The sequence below is a fragment of the Lipotes vexillifer genome, unplaced genomic scaffold, assembly GCF_000442215.2.
Source record: "Lipotes vexillifer unplaced genomic scaffold, Lipotes_vexillifer_v1.1 scaffold8, whole genome shotgun sequence".
In the NCBI taxonomy this organism is placed as follows: domain Eukaryota; kingdom Metazoa; phylum Chordata; class Mammalia; order Artiodactyla; family Lipotidae; genus Lipotes; species Lipotes vexillifer.
In genome coordinates this window covers 5,047,520-5,067,156 of record NW_006781519.1, presented here as the reverse complement: position 1 = coordinate 5,067,156, position 19,637 = coordinate 5,047,520, and positions in this window count along the sequence as shown.

Sequence of the window (19,637 nt, the reverse complement as noted above, 5' to 3'; positions counted from 1 at the left end):
AGAATCATGTACAATGTTCATTGTAGCTCTACTTACAATAGCCAGGACATGGAAGCACCCTAAGTGTCCACTGAGAGATGAATGGATAAAGAAGATGTTGCACATATATACAATGCAATATTACTCAGCCATAAAAAGAAATGAAACTGAGCTATCTGTAGTGAGGTGGATGGACTTAAAGTCTGTCATACAGAGTGAAGTAAATCAGAAAGAGAAAAACAAATACCATATTCTAACACACACACACACACACACACACACACACACACACACACACATATATATATATATATCATGAAGAACCTAGGGGCAGGATGAGGATAAAGGTGCAGACTTACTAGAGAGTGGACTTGAAGACATTGGGAGGGGGAAGTGTAAGCTGGGACAAAGTGAGAGAATGACATGGACATATACACTACCAAATCTAAAATAGATAGCTAGTGGGAAGCAGTCACATAGCACAGGGAGATCAGCTTGGTGCTTTGTGACCAGCTAGAGGGGTGGGATATGGAGGGTGGGAGGGAGGGAGATTCAAGAGTGAAGAGATATGGGGATATATGTTATGTATAGCTGATTCACTTTGTTTTAAAGCAGAAACTAATAAACCATTGTAAAGCAGTTATACTCCAATAAGGATGTTAAAGAAAACTTAAAACATAAAAACAAACAGTCATATTCTGACTCTGTTTTCCTCTAAGAGTTTTATAGTGTCCAGTCTTTCATTTAGGTCTTTAATCCTTTTTGAGTTTATTTTTGTGTATGGTGTTAAGGAGTGTTCTAACTTCATTCTTTTACATGTAGCTGTCCAGTTTTCCCAGCACCATTTATTGAAGAGGCTGTCTTTCTTCCATTGTATTGTCTTGCCTCCTTTGTCATAGATTAATTGACCATAGGTGTGTGCGTTTATCTCTGGGCTTTCTATCCTGTTCCATTGAATAATGTTGCAATGAATATTCTGTTGCATGTATTTTGGTTTACATAATCATAAATTTCTGTTGGGTATATACATAGGAGTGAAATACAGTGGTCATAGGTTCTGTATATATATAAATTAATAGTTAATGCTGACAGTTTTCCACAGTGGTTATACAAATTGTGAGAGAATTGTTTTGGACGTAGAATTGTATAAGCAAGTAAACCATCAATTAAATATAATGGAAAAAACAAGGTTTTCAGACATGAAATTTACCTTCCATGGATTCTTTCTTAAGAAGTTGCTGGATTAAGTGTTGAGAGAAAGAGAAAGAGTTGGGGATAGAAAGGGAAAATAAAATCCCATAATAAAAGCTGTGCAACTGGCACACACAAAAAAATACAGTTGGAAACATGAAGAGTTGAATAAATGAGGTCTCTGTGAAATAAAATTTAAAGATATTTAGATATATTGAAGCAAACACTAAGGAAAATAAGTAAATTTGATGAATGTTGTTGACTCTGGGAAACAGGAACAGCAATAAATACCAATGATGTTGGATGCTGATATTTTTATGTATAAGCCTTTTAGTAGTATTTGATATTTTAATCTGAACTACTTTTTGTAAGTACTCTGCTAGATTAAAGAAATTCCTTATATTCATTACTCTTTTACTAAGGGTTTTTACCATGAATGATTGTAAAATCTTTACAAAATCTTTATTCTGCATTGCATTTATGAAGATGATTTTGTACTTTATTCTATTGATGTGATGAAGCATATTAGTTGTTTTTAAAATATTGTATCTACTTTGCATGCTGAAATAAACCCAACTTGTTCATAATATAATATACTTAAAAAAATCATTAGATTCATTTTATTTTCTTTAAAATTTTTGTATTTATGTTTATAAAAATGATTAGTATCTAAGTTTCCTATCCTGTTATTTGTTCTTTACAGAGTTATCCTGGTCTCATAAATTGACTTGTCTCTCTCTCTCTCTCTTTCCTTCTTTCAATCTCCTTTTTATTTTCTCTCTTTCTGTCTCCCTCTCTTTCCTTCTTTGTTTTTCTAGATGAAGTTCTGTAAAATTGGTGTCATTTTTTCATTAAAAGTTTGGAGAATTCACTAGTGAGTATATGTGGCACTATAGAATTTTGTAGGAAGGTTTTTAGTTGCCAATTTAATAGTTTAATTTTTAAAATAATTCATTTATTTAATAATACAGTAATGTTCATTATTTTACTTTTTATCAGTTTTGGTAATTTAGGTTTTTCTAAGAATTCATAAATTTTATGTAAAATTTTACATTTACTTTTGTTAAATTGTTCATTATATTCTTTTAAAATCTTTGCAGTATCTGTAAAATATATAGTGATACCACTTTTTGATCCCTTATATTTAAAATTTGTGAATTATTTAATTTATTTACTTATATATCTATCAATCTATTTACTCACTTTCATTTTGCTCAATTTTGCTAAATGTCTATCAAACATGAGTTTTCAAAGAGTCCACATTTGTGCTTCTTAATTATTTCTATTGTGTTTGTTGTGACTTACATTAATATATTTACTATTTTCTTCCTTCTACTTTTTTAGTATGTAATAATATGTCCAGTTAAACATTCTTTAGATGAATTGTTTTGTAATTTAATTCAATTCAATTGTAATTCAATAGCTATTTGTTAGTAATCTACCTTTTCTAATATATAAAGTTATTGATATATTTTTTTTTCTCTGCACAGATTTGCTTAGTTCCACAAGTTTTAATATGCTGTATGTTCTTCTTTTCTAATAAAACATTTTTTTCTACCTTTCACTGTGATGACTTTGAATTGCTTTGAATTGTATTATTTAATTTCTAAGTATTTGGATCCTTTTTCATTATGTTACTGATTTCAGGTTTAATTCCACTGTGGCCAGAGAATACATTCTGAATGATGTCAGTGTTTTGAACTTTGTTTAGATTTGTTTTATGACCCATAATGTGCTCAGTTTGGGTAAAAGTTACACGTGCATTTGAAAATAATAGCGATTTAACAGTGTTTTGCAATGTCAAATAGGTAAATAGGGTCAGTTTTGTGAATTTTGTTGATTGAATCTTCTGAAGACAATTTTTTTTTTCTGCTTTTTATATCAGTTACTCAATGTGATGTGTTAAATTTTCCCACTATGATGGATTTGTCTATTTTCACTTTCATTCTATGAAATATGGTTTTTATATTTTGAACCTGTGTAATTTGGTGCATACAAATTAAAGTTACATCTTTCCAGTGATAGACCTGCTGGATAGAATAACAAATGTTAAAATAATAACAATATTGGCAAGGATATGGGACAGTTGGAACTCATATACTGACAGCAGATATATAAATTTGTATAACCACTTTGGAAAACTCTCTGCATTATCTACTAAATTTATATATATATATATAAACAGAACCTATGACCACTGTGTTTCAGTTCTATGTATATATCCATCAGAAATTTATGATTATGTAAACCTAATTACATGTAACAGAATATTCATTGTAACATTATCCATGTAGCCCAAACTGCAAGCATCACAAATATCCAACAGTAGAATGTACACGTGAATTGTGACATATTTATTTCATGGATTACTGGATAGAAAAAATATATATCATTACATGTAAGAATGAACTTCACAGATGATGTTGATCAAAAAGAGCTGGACACAAAATAATACATTTTTATGCTTTCACTTATGTAAATCTCAAAAGAAAATGGTAAAACTATACTATGATTTTAGAAGTCAGAATACTGGCTACTTTTCTAGAAGAAAGAGATTTTGGTTGAGAAGGAGCCTGAAGGGTTATTTCAGGATGCTGGTAATGTCTTACCTCTTTACCTGTGTGGGGGTTGCATGAGCTTTTTCTCTTAAGATAATTCATTGACCTGATATATTTTATATACTTTTCTACATGTATGCTATGCTTTAATGAAGTGTTACAAAAATAAGAATATTAGTTATATTCCCTCTATTTATTTACTCTGAAGTAGATATTTGAAATGCATATAATATTTCCTTCCCCTCAGGAAGGACCATTTCACAACACCAATGTGATTTTTGTCTCTCCTCTTTCTCACCTGCAAGCCTTATTCCCTTGCCTAAAACACTTTAAGAGCATTCCTGTTGCTATTAAAATAAATATGAGCATATCTAATTTGGCTTTTAAAGCTCTGTATGGTCTCATCCCTGTGTACCACTTTTTTCTCATTTCACATTATCTTCAGTCTTCATCCTAAGCCCTGTGTGAGTATGACTGGCCTTTTGTCATTCACCATTGGATAACCATAAGCTCCAGCATGGTAGTGCTAAATATAAAGATTTACTGAAGTGAATTAGAGAACTGAAACATAAAATAACTCAATAACAAAATAATGGGTCATTAATTATTTCTAGCTTACTCTTGCTTTCACAGAAAGAGTGAAATATATAAAATAAACAAACAGCTCATAAACTTTATAAACATTAATGTTAGGAAGCTAAGAATAATAGCAAGCTAAATTTTAAAATATCATCTGGTCCACACTCAAGCAGTTTATACCTAAATCATTTTAGACAAATGTGTCACTGATATTTAAATATTGGGAAAAAAAAAGGATAGAGAGTACAAGATTTTCATTCCATATGGAGCAAATAGAATACCATTGTCATTCATCCAGTATGTTGATAAACAGATAGCATAAATTATACATTCCCTGAAAGTTTTGGACACAAACTCTGGAAGACAAGGGCTTAACCTTATCCTTCCTCTGAAATTTCTTCCCAACATTTGTGACTGTTTCTGTCAGTTTTCAGATCTTATGTTTGGATGTCATGTGCTCTTTCCTAATAGTGTTTAAATGTTCTTGAAAGGCAGTGTAATACAATACAAGGAGCAGCAGCCTTTGAGTTAGAAACCTGATTAGGTTTAAATCATATATCGGTCACCATATAACGATGGGAATGTCATCTAACTTTTATGTATAATTTTTCTGTGCTTTTTATGTAACATTATGGGAAACTCAATGCTTATTATAATGCTACAAATTCCATAGCTTTAGTTTAAGGGGATTTACTGAAGTGATAGATGTAAATGTACTTTAAAAGGTATATGTTATATACAAATTTAAAACACCATTTAATAATCTCATTATAATAAAGAAGTATAGAAGGCAAAGCAGATTAACTTTAGTTGAGGCACCTTATATTCTCTATATGTTTAACATACGTTATCTTATTTAATATACACAACAGTTTTGAACATTATGCATTTAAAATTACTAATTTATGTCAGGAAACCTATTAACATACAGTGTAAATCATTTGTGCAAGGTCACATAGCTGGTCTTTCTTGTGCCTTAGTCCTTGTTCTAGAAAAATACCATTCAAAATCATGCTGTTTCCCAGAAAATATAATACAAGCCATTGAAGCAATGTCATACAATTGTGAACATTTTTGTCATCCAATATTTTGGGCAACACCTTAAATTCAGATCAGTTTACCATAATGTCACTGAGTTGTATCATTTCACAATTTTAAGTATAGGGAATTGTTTGGTCAATTTTAAGGTCAATTGAACGTGAACATTTGAAGTAACATTGTTCCACAAAAGATTAATTCCTAGACAAATGCACTTCTAGGGTGGTCAAGGGTTGTGGTCATGCTTAAATAAATTTCCTCCCATGTTACTTGAGTTAATATTGCCCTGCTTACCTAGGGTCCTCAATGCATGACTAACAGTGTAGGAAACACTAGTCACTCAAAACAGGAAAAATCCAACAATTTGGTATGAAACAATAAAGTCATTATTATTTTTAAGGGCATACTTTCTATTTGTTAAAATGACATTTTTTTTTAAAAAGTAAGTCATAAGTGTTTTCCCTTGCTATCTAATCTTATGACACTTAAGAGACTAGCAATACAGCTATTTCCCATATTTTTATGGACACTCTCACTCCAACTTATTTTTTTATTTAGTTGTCACCAGATTTCCCAGAGTGTATGCCAACCATTCTTTCTAGTAATGAAATTTTATTTACAGAAAATACATTGTTATCATTCAAATACAAATGTGTAAGATCTATAAGTACAGCTTCTATACCAATAATTTACTAACATATAGCCACTGTTTTAAGAGTGGGAGGTAAAAGGATGTGTAATGCACATAATTTTGTGTTCTAGTTGTTCTTTCTTTTTCTTGTAGGATTTACCCACTTGTTTTCTTTTGATAATTGCTATGGGAGTTTAGGTAACTTTAGGTGCTTGGAATGTTTAAGATGGGAAAGCCTAAAGGGAGTTAAAGGGTGATTGCTAGGTAATGGCAGTACAAACAAAGCATGAGTCATTCAGTTGAAGCTCAGCTCAAACTCACTCACAATGAACACATACATTATTTCATGATTCTTTTTTTTATCACAGAATGCTTAATCCATTTAGAAGTCCTAGAGAAAAATCATTGAAGTACTGGTAGATATGCATTTTAATCAAACAAAGAAAGAATAGTTTCTGGGTCATCTGCCATGAACAACTTTGTATTTCAACTTTGTATTGTATCAACAGTAATTTTAATAAGATGTTACCTCTAATATACAGTTAGTTAAGATGAATGCACATATTGATTTTAATTCTACACTGTATCTCTAGAGATAGTCTTAAATTGATTTTTAATTGGTTGCATAACTGACAAACTGAAATTACAATAGATGTTATTCTAAAAATATATCTTGAAATTGTTAGTGTTTAGTTATCCAGTCCCTGTGGATGGAAAGCCCTGTGATTCTTTTTTGTAAAAACAATCCATTTTGCTATGTTTAATGCATTCTACCTATTAAAAGATGAAACTATTATTTTTAAAGATGGCTCTTACTATTGCTTTTAAATCCTGTAAAATTTATAAACAATCTTTAGCACATTTAATTTCAATTTAGAGATTAAAATGAAAACAAAGTTTATTATGAATACAAAACTTTCTGAAATTACTTCAAACTGCTAGAGTCACGTTTTGTTTGGGAATTCTGCCATTATTTTTATTTAAATGTCACATATTTATGGACATCAAATGAAATATTTGTAATTCAAAGTCTCTTACCTTATAGTAAAAGTCATCTTCTATAAATAAACTTTTATTTTTTTCTGAAATAAAATATAAAACTTCCAAACAAAACAAAAACAAATATGTTATAACTTTTCTAATAGTGTTTCTTTCTGGTTCTTTCACTATTAGATTTATAGTGCATATTTCTCCATGTCATTTTTTCATGTAATTGACTTCATTTTTTTATTTATTGTATGATGTTATTAATATTTAAGGACTGTTTTTTTTAAAAGGATTTATTTAAAAGTTCAGAGTGACCATCACCAAGGACTCAAATCTCAGTACTATGAATCATGAATTATTTTAAAGAGGGGATTAAATACAATCATTCAGCCTCCATGAAGTATTATTGGCAGTTATGTGATATATGTTTAAAATACAGTTATAAAATTTTAGTACCTGAAGATACCTTAGCCATCATTTATAGTACTACCTCCAGATAAGGATAAGGATTGTGTGTTAATCAACTTTATATCTTTCCACAGATGTCTTTGAATGACGAATAACATATACAAAAGAAAACACTCAAATATTTGATGAATTAGTTAGGACACAAAGTCCTATGAGTTTAGTTAGCTTTTCCAAAGACACACAATTAGTGAGTGTCAGTATTAATTTTCTTTTACTTCCATAATAAATAAACACAAACTTAGTTGCTTAAAATTACACAGATTTATTATGTCACAGCTTCTGAGGATCAGAAATCTGGGTAGACCCAACTGGGTCATATGCTCAGGATCTTATGAGACTCTTATCAAGGTGTTGGTAGAGCTGTGTTTCTTATTGTAGGATCTGTAAAAAATATACTTATAAGATAATTGAATTTGCTGGAAAATTGAGTTCCTTAGGGTTATATGACTAAGATCCTATTTCCTTACCAATTGTGGGAAAGGATGTTTTTCTCACTAGATACTATTTATCTCCCTTCTTACGCTTTCCATGTGGCTCCTTACAGCAATACTGGGTAAATATATTTAATCTCTGTTTTCTCCTTCTGCTGAATCTCAGACTCCAGATCAAAAATGTTCTTGGGACTTCCCTGGTGGTCAATTCCCTGGTGGTCATCTGCCAGCCAATGCAGGGGACATGGGTTCGAGCCCTGGTCCAGAGAGATCCCACATGCTGTGAAGCAAAAAAGCCCGTGCACCACAACTAATGAGCCTGCTCTGTGGAGCCCACTAGCCACAACTATTGAAGCCTGTGCACCCTAGAGCCCACACACCACAACAACTGAGCCTGCGTGCTGCAACTACTGAAGCCCACAGGCCTAGAGCCCATGCTCTGCAACAAGAGAAGCCACCACAATAAGAAGTCCATGCACCATGCTCTGCAACAAAGAGTAGCCCCTATTTGCAGCAACTAAAGAAAAACCTGTGCACAGCAATGAAGACCCAACACAGCCAATATTTTTTTTCTTTGCTTTTAAGAGCTTAATTGACTAGATTGGGCCTGCCTGGATAATGCAGGGTAACCTCTATACCTTAATTATATTTATAAAGACAATTTTTCCAGTGTCACGTAAAATATTTACACATTCCAGTGGTTAGTACATGGGCATCATTGGGAGTGGGAGCGATCATTCTGCCTACCATAGTGTCAAAGTCATGTATATAACCCAGTACCTTTCTCACTATCTTTCAATGACAATTCAGCTGTAATGTGTCTGGAAAGGGTAGAATGAACCAGATAGGACCACTATCTGTGATGAAGAAACTCATCTGAAATTTCAACTTCAGAACATAAGAAAAAGGAATGTTTTAGAAATGACTCTGTAATCCCTGTTGTATTAATGTGACAATTTGTAGCCATCTATGCAAAGTGATTATATATTGGTATAGTATATAGTTGGTATATATGTGGGAAAAATATGAAATGTTAAAATTCAAGAGGAAAAACTTACAAATTCATCCTATGAGGCCAGCATTACCCTGAGATCAAAGCCAGACAAGGAAGTTACAAGAAAAGAAAACTACAGACCAATAGTCCTGATAGATATTGATGAAAATCAATCAACAAAATCTAGCAAACAGAATTCAACAGGGCATTAAGAGGATTATATATGATGAGAAATATGGATTTATTCCTGGAATGTAAAGACAGTTCACCCTGAGAGAACCAGTGTAAAACACTGCATTAATAAAAACAAAAGCAAAAATTACTTGATTATCTCAATTGATGCAGAAAAATAAATTGACAAAATTTAACACCCTTTTATGATGAAAGCATTCAACAATCTAGAAATAGAAGGAAATGACCTCAACATAATAAAGATCATGTATGAAAAGTCCACAGGTAAAATCATACCCATTGGTGAAAGATTGAAAGCTTTTCCTCTAAGATCAAGAAGAAGGTAAGGATGCCTGTTTTTTGCCACCTTTGTTGAACACAGTACTGGAAGTCCTAGCCACAGCAAGACAAGGATGCCTGTTTTTCACCGCCTTTGTTGAACATAGTACTGGAAGTCCTAGCCAGAGCAATTAGACAAAAAAAAAAAAAAAAAAGAAAAAGAAAGAAAGAAAGAAAGAAAGAAAAAGGAAATAAAGGCATTAAAATTGTGAAAAAATGGAAGTTAAAGTATTTCTTTCACAGATGACATAATATTATATGTAGGAAAACCTAAAGATTTACACACAGACACACACACAAACACACACACACACACACGCACACACACAAAAGGCCTGTTAGAACTAATAGTCAAATACAGCAAAACTGCAGGATACAAAATCAACTCTCAAAACTTAGCTGTGTTTCTATATACCATGAGTGAATAATCTGAAAAGGAATTTAAGAAAACAATTGTATTTATAATAAACCCAAACCAATAAAATATTAGAATTTAACTTTAACCAAGGAATCAAAAGACTTGTACACTGAAAACCACAAAATATTGCTGAAAGGAATTAAATAAGATATCCATAAATGAAAATATATCTGATATTCATGGATTTAGTGGCCTAATATTATTAAGAAAGATGCCACATTTTTTTCAGACACAGAATTATTTTTTTCTAAAATTCATATGGAATCTCATGGGACCCAGAAAAGCTGAAACAATTCTGAAAATGGAAGATGAAGTTGGAGGACTCATGCTTCCTGATTTTAAACTTATTACAAAGCTACAGTATTCAAAACAATGTGTTTTTAACATAAGGACAGACATATAGACAACTGGAATAGAAGAGAGAGTACAAAAGTAAATTGTCACATATGGTCAAATGATTTTTAACAAAGGTGCCAAGGTGATTCAATGAGGAAATAGTAGTCTTTTCAGCAAATGGTATTGTGAAAGCTGGAAATCCACATGCAAAAGAACAATGTTGGACCCCTACCTTAAACCATATACACAAATTAAGCCAAAATGAATAAAAGCCCTAAATGTAAGAGCTAAAATTATAAAAACTCTTACAAGAAAACAGGAAAAACTTCATAACATCAGATTTATCAATGATTTTGTATATGTAATACCTAAAGCAAAGGCAACAGAAGAACAAATAGATAAATTGGACTACATGAAAATTAAACTCTTCTGTGTATCAGAGAACATAATCAACAGAGTGAAAAGTCAACTCACATAATAGGAAAAATATTTGCAATAATACATACATGATACAGGGTTATATTAGTCTGTTCATGCTGTCATTACAAAATATCATATACTGGATGGCTTATACAACAGAAATTAATTTCCTCACAGCCCTGGAAGCTGGAAGTCCTAGATCAATGTCTGGAAGGGTCAGTTTTTGGTAAGGGCACACTTCCTGGTTTATAGATGGCCATCTTCTTGCTGTATTCTCACATGGTGGAAAGACAGAACTCTCTGGTGTCTCTTCTTAAAAGGACACTAATCCTATGGGATCAGAGCCCCACCTCTGCGATGTGGACAAACAATATCACCTTCCATTTCAGTAAACAAAAGATGTTGAGTCATAAAGCCATCAGCCACTGCAGCCACCCCCAACAGTCTACACTGAGGGGAATTCAGGGCAGAGAAAAACAGGATCCTGGACCTAGATAGTTAAGATGTGTACCAAATAAATTATTTCAATAAGTCTGGACTCTTGCATTTTCCCATATATAGAAAAACACTAAAGTCATTAACTTGAGAAGTTGGTTTTTGTGATTAGCATTAACCTTTTGATGTTTAACTACATTTTTCTTCAGCAAAAACTCCTACATGTCCTGGCTCCTCCCTTACCTTTCTGGAACAGTCCCTCAGAGCTCTCTGAGAGGCTGTATGCAGCTTAAGTCCACCAAATAAACCATAATTCTCAACTTTTATGTTGTGCATTTTCTTCAATCGACAATGACCTCACTTAATCTTTACCTCCTTATAGGCCCTATCTCCAAATACAATCACACTGGGGGATTAGGGCTTCAACATATGAATTTGAATGGTGAACACAATTCAGTCCATAGCAGGGGTTAATATCATGAATATAAAAATAATACCTACAACATAATGACAAAAAATACAACCTGATTAAAAAATGAACAAAGAACTTGAATTGTGTTTTCTTCAAAGAAGATACACAAGTGGCCAGTAAACAGCTGCAAAGATCCTCAACAGCTTCAAATCGGAAGCTTCAAATCAATAGGGAAAGCAAATCAAAACCACAATGAGATATACATCATACCCATTAAAATGGCTACTATCAAAACATAGAAATAAGTGGTTGCAAGGATGTGAATAAATAAGAACCCTAGTTCAATGTTTTCAGGAATGGTGCAGCTCCCACGGAAAATAGTATGGTGGTTCTTGAAAAAATGAAATAGAATTACCATGCATAATAGAATTATGTTACAGTAGTTCCACTCTTGTGTATATACCCAAAATAATTGAAAATGGTCTCAAAGAGATAGCTATATATTCATGTTTATAGCAGCATTATTTACAGTAGCCAAAAGGTGGAATCAACCCAAGTGCCCATCAAGGATGAATAAAAAATTGTGATATATACATACAATGGAAAAAAGGAAAAAAATAATCTGACACATACTACGATATAGACAAGCCTTAAATATATTATGTTAAATGAAACAAGCCAGTCACAAAATGACAAATAATGTACACTTTCACTTATATGAAGTACTTATAGGAGTCAAATACATATAGACAGGAAGTATAAATGCAGTTGCCAGGGACTGGGAGGAGGGGGAATGGGGAGTTATCATTTAATCGTTATAGAGTTGTAGTTCTGCAAGATAAAAAGAGTCCTGGAGATGGATGATGGAGACGGTTGCACAAGAGTATGAATGCATTTAATGTCAATGAACTGAACACTTAAAATGATTAAGATGTTTAATGTTATGAGTATTTTACCACAATTTTAAAAATAATAACTAACATAATTAATTAATTAATTTTTAAAATGAACAGAGAGACAAGGCTGCTAACATTATTACCAAATAAACTAAATTAAATATTTTGGGATAGAATAAGTTAAATGCATATGTAAAAATCACATTATCAGTTTGAGTTTTAACCCAAAGGAACCATCTGTTCCCAGACTTTAAAATTGTGTAATTGCTAGTTTCTAAGTAATTTTGATACTCACATGGATTCAAAGCAGAGATACTAAAGACAGGAGCTTACAATAACAGCTAAACTAATTAGAATGACAGAAGGTACATATTAGGTAGCATTTTACAACAGAGGAAAGTTATTGAAATAACAAGATCCAGATGCTACCCTAAATTGAAGCTTAGTCTCTTCAGAAACCCTCAAATCGTATCTGATAGTAATGTTTCACCCAAATGCTGACTTAATTCATAAATGATTGCATTGTTTATGTATTCTAAAAGGAAACTACACACCTGTGAAGAAAACCTGCTTTCCAATGGCATTAGAATGAGAGCGGTGTCATGTAAAGACATGGGGAATCTATACATTTGTTTTAAATCTCACACACTAGACTCACTCTGAACAACTTTATCTTAAAAAGTATTAAAGGAAAATATTAAAACTGTCTAATTTACTTTTAAACCAACACTTCAGATAGAGTGAGGACTAACTCAATAGTATAAAGGACACAAGCACGGGCAATACATAAATCATTAAACTTATTTAGATCATTAACATCTATTTTCAAGTCATAATTTGGCAATTATTGAATGATACCAAGTAGTAATTAAACTTCAGTTTAAATATTTATAGGATAATATGTGTTAGTTTAAACATAAAAGAATTGGCATTCTGCACTAAGAAAAATGAGATTTATAATTATATGCTACTACAGATAATATCAGATGACAAGAATTTTATCTGCTGTTATAGTAGCAATTATGATTGGACGAGAACTGTAAAGAAACAAGAGATGACTTGTGGGTTGAGTAAAAAAGTCAGAGGCCAGATAAGCCTGGAGACAACTCCCATCCTTACCATTTAAGCTAAACTTTCCAAACTCAAGTTTTCTTGTAGGCATAATTTTATTTATATTAATATGAGGATAAGATCATTAATGCAAATTATCTAACACAGTGCCTGGAATATAGTCAGTGCGTCAGTGCTAAATACATTTTACTTACTATTATGGTATTTGTTTTTATAATTATCATTTCAATGAAAATTTGGCAAAACTTAAATGGACTCCAGATCTGACCTAATATAGTCTAATTAATTTTAACTACAGCTGACCCATGAACAACATGGTTTTGAACAGTGTTTGAGTCCTCTTATACATAGATTTTTTTTCAATAAATATGTACTAAAGTACTATACACTGTGATTGGTTGAATCCACAGATGTGGAACCGCAGATATGAAGGACCAACTATAAAATTCCTTGAAGATTTTCAACTTCCTAGAGGGTAGATTCCCCTAATCTCCTCATGGTTCAAGGGTAATCTGTATTCTTTGTGCTGTCCCAGATTCTACTTTCTTTCCAGTTTGTCATCTTATACTCAGAATTTTGTCAGGGTAGCATCAGCTCCTCCTTATCCCAGCTGTTCAGTTTTCACAGTAGCTTTATGAATTTTATTTATTCAATAATACTTATTGATTATCTAATTTATGCCTGGAAATGTACTAAGTTTGAAAATACAGAGATGTATAGCAAGTGCCCTGAAACATCTTAATGTATTGAGGAATATAGGCCAAAATAATTAATCAGTTCAATACAAAATTATAAGTGCACTGGATATAAGATGGTCACAAAGAAGGAGCATAAAGGGAGGGCTTTTCCCTTAGTATTGTGGGGGAAGGTAAATTAGAAAATGTTTCTGAAAAGAAATCATTCTCTAGTTGAATTGCAAAGATCTAATTAATATTTAAGGGACAGATAACAAAGAAAGCATATTTTAAAATAATGAGACCAAGGAAAGCATGGTTCCTTAGAAGTAGTAAAATTATTATATTTGGAAAAAAATGTAATAATAAGAGTTGAGGCTGGAAAGATAAACAATAGTAAGAATAGAAAGAGGAGTTCATCACAAGTGTGGAGATTTATCTTTATCCTCAAGTTGATGGGAAGCCACTGAAGCATTTTAAGCAGGCAAGTAACATAGTGAGGTTTGTAATTCAGGAAAAAAAAATGCCTATGATAGTTTGGGAGATGAGTTGAGAGGGTGAAAGTAAAATCAGCAAAAACAGGACACCATTGCAGTAAGCCAAATGAGATATTAAAGAGGAGACTAGATGTTCAAATAGAAAACTTAATTATCTGGACTGAAGGTATAAGTTCAAAGTACTCATAATATCATAAATTAAATAATGGGTGTGGATTAATTTCCCATAAAAACATACAGAATAATTAAGATAGCATAATACTAAAATGGAATGGAAATACAAAATAAGCAATACACACAAATACACATCAGAAAAAAAGATAAAGAAAAATGATTTAGAGACCAACATTTCTTAAGAATAGAGGTTGGGGAATTCTAAGTAATAGCAAATAGAATCCATCAGAATATTTTTTTTAAAAAACAGTACATTATGATGAATTTTTTTCCAAAAATGAAAGGATGTTCCAACATTAGAAAAAATTACCAATGTAATTCACAATAAAGAGAATAAAGGAGAGAATAATTCTCTCAGAAAATCATAAAGCACTTGATTAAGTTGAAAACTCAATTATGAGTTATATAAATAAAAACTCCTAGAAAAATAGAAGTGAAAGGAACAACAAGGGAGTCCTACTATCTGGCAATGCATAATTGAAGTCTATACAGCTATAGGGAAATGTAGGTAACTCAATTCTCATGGATAGGTAGATAGATAGATAAGTAGAGATAGAGAGACAGATAGAAATAATACACATACACTATACATATATATATATATATACTAATAAAATATTAATTTGGCCACTTATAAAATTATTTTTATTCAATTCTCCTAGTTTAGCAATAATATGTATCCCATATGATCACATAAATATCTTTGCAGGTCAGTGGCTACAATGAAAGTAAAATGTTTATCTCTTCAGAGGTATATTATTTCATGAAGATTATAGAAATAATGTTGAAGTACAATTTGATCATAACAAAATATATTAAGAATTAGAGAGATAAGCTAAAGGTGGTGGAGTAGAAGGAAGTATGCTCATCCCCTCTTATGAGAACACCAGGATCACAACTAACTGCTGAACAACCATCGACAAAAAAATGCTGGAACATACCAAAAAATATATCCAACATCCAAAGACAAAGAGACCACAACAAGACAGTAGGAGGGACACAATCATGATAAAATGAAATCCCATATGCACTGGGTGCACAAACCACAAACTGGAAAATAATTATACCACAGAAGTTCTCCCACTGGAGTAAATGTTCTGAGGCCCACATCAGACATCCAAGCCTGGGGGTCTGGTAATAGGAGGAGGAGTCCCCGGAGAATCTGGCTTTGAAGGTCAGCAGGATTTGATTACAGGACTTCTACAGGACTGGGGGAAACAGATTCCACTCTTGGAGGGCACACACAAAGTTTTCTGTGCACCAGGACCTAGGCGGAAAAAGCAGTGACCCCCCCATAAGACACTGGACCAGACCTACCTGCTAGTACTGGAGAATCTCCTGCCAAGTTGGGGGGGGTGGATATGGCTCACTGTGGGGATAACGACACTGGCAGAAGCAGTTCTGGCAAGTACTCATTGGGATGAGCCCTCCTGGAGGCCACCATCAGCCCCACCAAACAGACTTTAGGCTCCAGTGCTGGGTTATCTCAGGCCAAACAACCAACAGGCAGGAACACACACATCAACAGAGAAGTGGATTAAAGTTTTACTGAGTACAGCCCAGCCCACCAGAGGGAGAAGACCCAGCTCTACCCACCACCAGTCTCTCCCATCAGGAAGCTTACACAACCCTCTTAGATAGCCTCATTCACCAGAGGGCAGGCAGCAGAAGCAAGGAGAATTACAATAGTGCAGCCTGCAGAATGGAAACCACAATCACAGAAAGTTACACAAAATGAAATGGCAGAGATTGAATATGTTCCAGATGAAGGAACAATATAAAACCCCAGAAAAACAACTAAGTGAAGTAAATAGGCAGCCTAATGGTAAAAGAATTCAGAGTAATGATGGTGAAGATGAACAAGGATCTTGGAAAAAGAATGGAGGCAAGGATTGAGAAAATTCAAGAAATGTTTAACAAAGACCTAGAAAAACTAAAGAACAAAAAACAGAGATGAATAATAAAATAACTGAAATGAAAAATACACTAGAAGGAATCAACAGCAGAATAACTGAGGCAGAAGAATGGATAAGTGACCTGGAAGACAGAATGCTGGAAAAAACTGCAGTGAAACAGAATAAAGATAAAAGAATAAAAAGAAGTGAAGACAGCCTAAGAGACTTCTGTGACAACATTAAACACACCAACATTCACCCTAGAGGGGTTCCAGAAGGAAAAGAGAGAGAGAAAGGACCTGAGAAAAATATTTGAGGAGATAATAGCTGAAAACTTCCCTAAGAGGGGAAAGGAAACAGGCATCCAAGTCCAGGAGGCACAGAGAGTCCCAGGCAGGATAAACCCAAGGAAGAACACAATGAGACACATAGTAATCAAGCTGACAAAAATTAAAGACAAAGAATAAATATTAAAAGCAACAAGGGGAAAATGACAAATAATGTACAAGGGAACTTCTTTAAGGTTATAAGCTGATCTCTCAGCAGAAACTGCAGGCCAGAAGTGAGTAGCATGACATATTTAAAGTGATGAAAAGGAGAAACTACAACCAAGAATACTCTTCCCAGCAAGGCTCTCAGTCAGATATGAGAGAGAAATCAAAAGCTTTACAGACAAGCAAAAGCTAAGAGAATTCAGCACTACCAAACCAGCTTTGCAACAAATGCTAAAGGAACTTATTTAGGCAGGAAAGAGACCAGCAACTTAAAATAACCTTGTACATATATAAGTTACTGTATCAAAACCTCATGGGAATAGCAAATTGAAAAACTAAAATAGATAAACACAAAAAACGTAAAGCAACCCAAACACAACACTAAAGATGGTAATCAAACCAAAAGAGAAGAGAACAAAAGAGGAAGGGAAGGAAAAAGACCTACGAAAACAAACCCAAAACAATTAAAATGTCAATAGGATCATACATATTGATAATTATCTTAAATTCAAATGGAATAAATGCTCCAACCAAAAGACATAGACTGGCTGAATGGATACAAAAACAAGACCCATATATATGCTGTCTACAAGAGACCAAGTTAACACCTAGGGACACACACAGGCTGAAAGTGAGGGGATTTCCATGCAAATGGAAATCAAAAGAAAGCTGGAGTAGCAATACTCATATCAGACAAAATAGACTTTAAAATAAAGACTGTTCAGTGGTTGAGAGTCTGTCTGCCAATGCAGGGGACACGGGTTCATGCCCTGGTCTGGGAGGATCCCACATGCTGCGGAGCGGCTGGGCCCGTGAGCCATGGTCGCTGAGCCTGCACCTCTGGATCCTGTGCATCTGGAGCCTGTGCTCTGCAATGGGAGAGGCCACAACAGTGAGAGGCCTGCATACTGAAAAATAATAATAATAATAAAATAAAATAAAATAAAGACTGTTATAAGGGACAAAGAAGGATACCACATAATGATCACGGTTTCATTCCAAGAAGAAGATATAACAACTGTAAATATATTTGCACCCAACATAGGAGCACCACAATATATAAGGCAAATACTAACAGCCATAAAAGGAGAAATCAACAGTAACACAATAATAGTGGGGGACTTAACACCCCACTTTCATTAATGGACAGATCATCCACACAAAAAGGTCAATAAAGAAACATAGGTTTAAAGGACACATTAGACCAGATAGCCTTCATTGATATTTATAGAGCATTCCATCCAAAGCAGCAAAATATACATTCTTCTCAGGTGCACAAGAAACATTCTCCTGGATTGTCCACATGCTGGGCAACAAAGTGAACCTTAAGTTTAAGAAAATTGAAATCATATCAAGCATCTTTTCTGACCATGACACTGTGAGATTAGAAATAAACTACAAGAAAAAAATGGTGGAAAACACAAACATGTGGAGGCTAAATAATATGCTACTAAATAACCAATAGATCACTGAACAGATCAAAGAGTAGATAAAAAAATACTTAGAGTAAAATTAAAATGAAACCACAATTATCCAAAACCTATGTGATATGTATAACTGACTCACTCTGTTATAAAGCAGAAACTAACACACCATTGTAAAGCAATTATACCCCAATAAAGATGTTAAAAATAAATAAATAAATAAAAACAAACAAACAAAAAACAAACAAAACAAAACAATAAAAACCTATGTGATGCAGCAAAATCAGTTCCAAGAGGGAAGTTTAGAGCAATAAAATCTTACCTCAGGAAATAAGAAAAGTCTCAAATAAATAACCTGACCTTACACCTAAAGGAGCCAGAGAAAGAAGAACAAACAACACCTAAAGTTATTAGAAGGAAAGAAATCATAAAGATCAGAGCAGCAATAAATGAAATAGAGACAAATCAGTATGAAAGATCAATGAAATTAAAGCTTGTTCTTTAAAAAGATAAACAACATCGATAAACTTTTAGCAAGACTCATCAAGGAAAAATAGAGAGGACTCAACTCAATAAAATTAGAAATAAAAATGGAGAAATTCCAACTGACACCACAGAAATACAAAAGATCATAAGAGACTACTGCAAAAATCTGTATGCCAATAAAATGGACAACCTGGAAGAAATGGACAAATTCTTAGAAAAGCACAATCCCCTATGACTGAACCAAGAAGAAATAGAAAATATGAACAGACCAATCACAAGCACTGAAATTGAAACTGTGATTAAAAAATTTTCAACAAACAAAGTCCAGGACCTTTTGGCTTCACAGGCAAATTCTATCAAATATTTAGAGAAGAGCTAACACCTGTCATTCTGAAATTGGTACAGAAAATTGCAGAGGATGGAGGACTCTCAAACTCATTCTATGAGGCCACCATCATCCTGATACCAAAACCAGACAAAGATACCACAATGGGGCTTCCCTGGTGGCGCAGTGGTTGAGAGTCCGCCTGCCGATGCAGGGGACACGGGGTCGTGCCCCAGTCTGGGAGGATCCCACGTGCCGCGTGAGCCATGGCCGCTGGGCCTGCGCGTCTGGAGCCTGTGCCCCGCGGTGGGAGG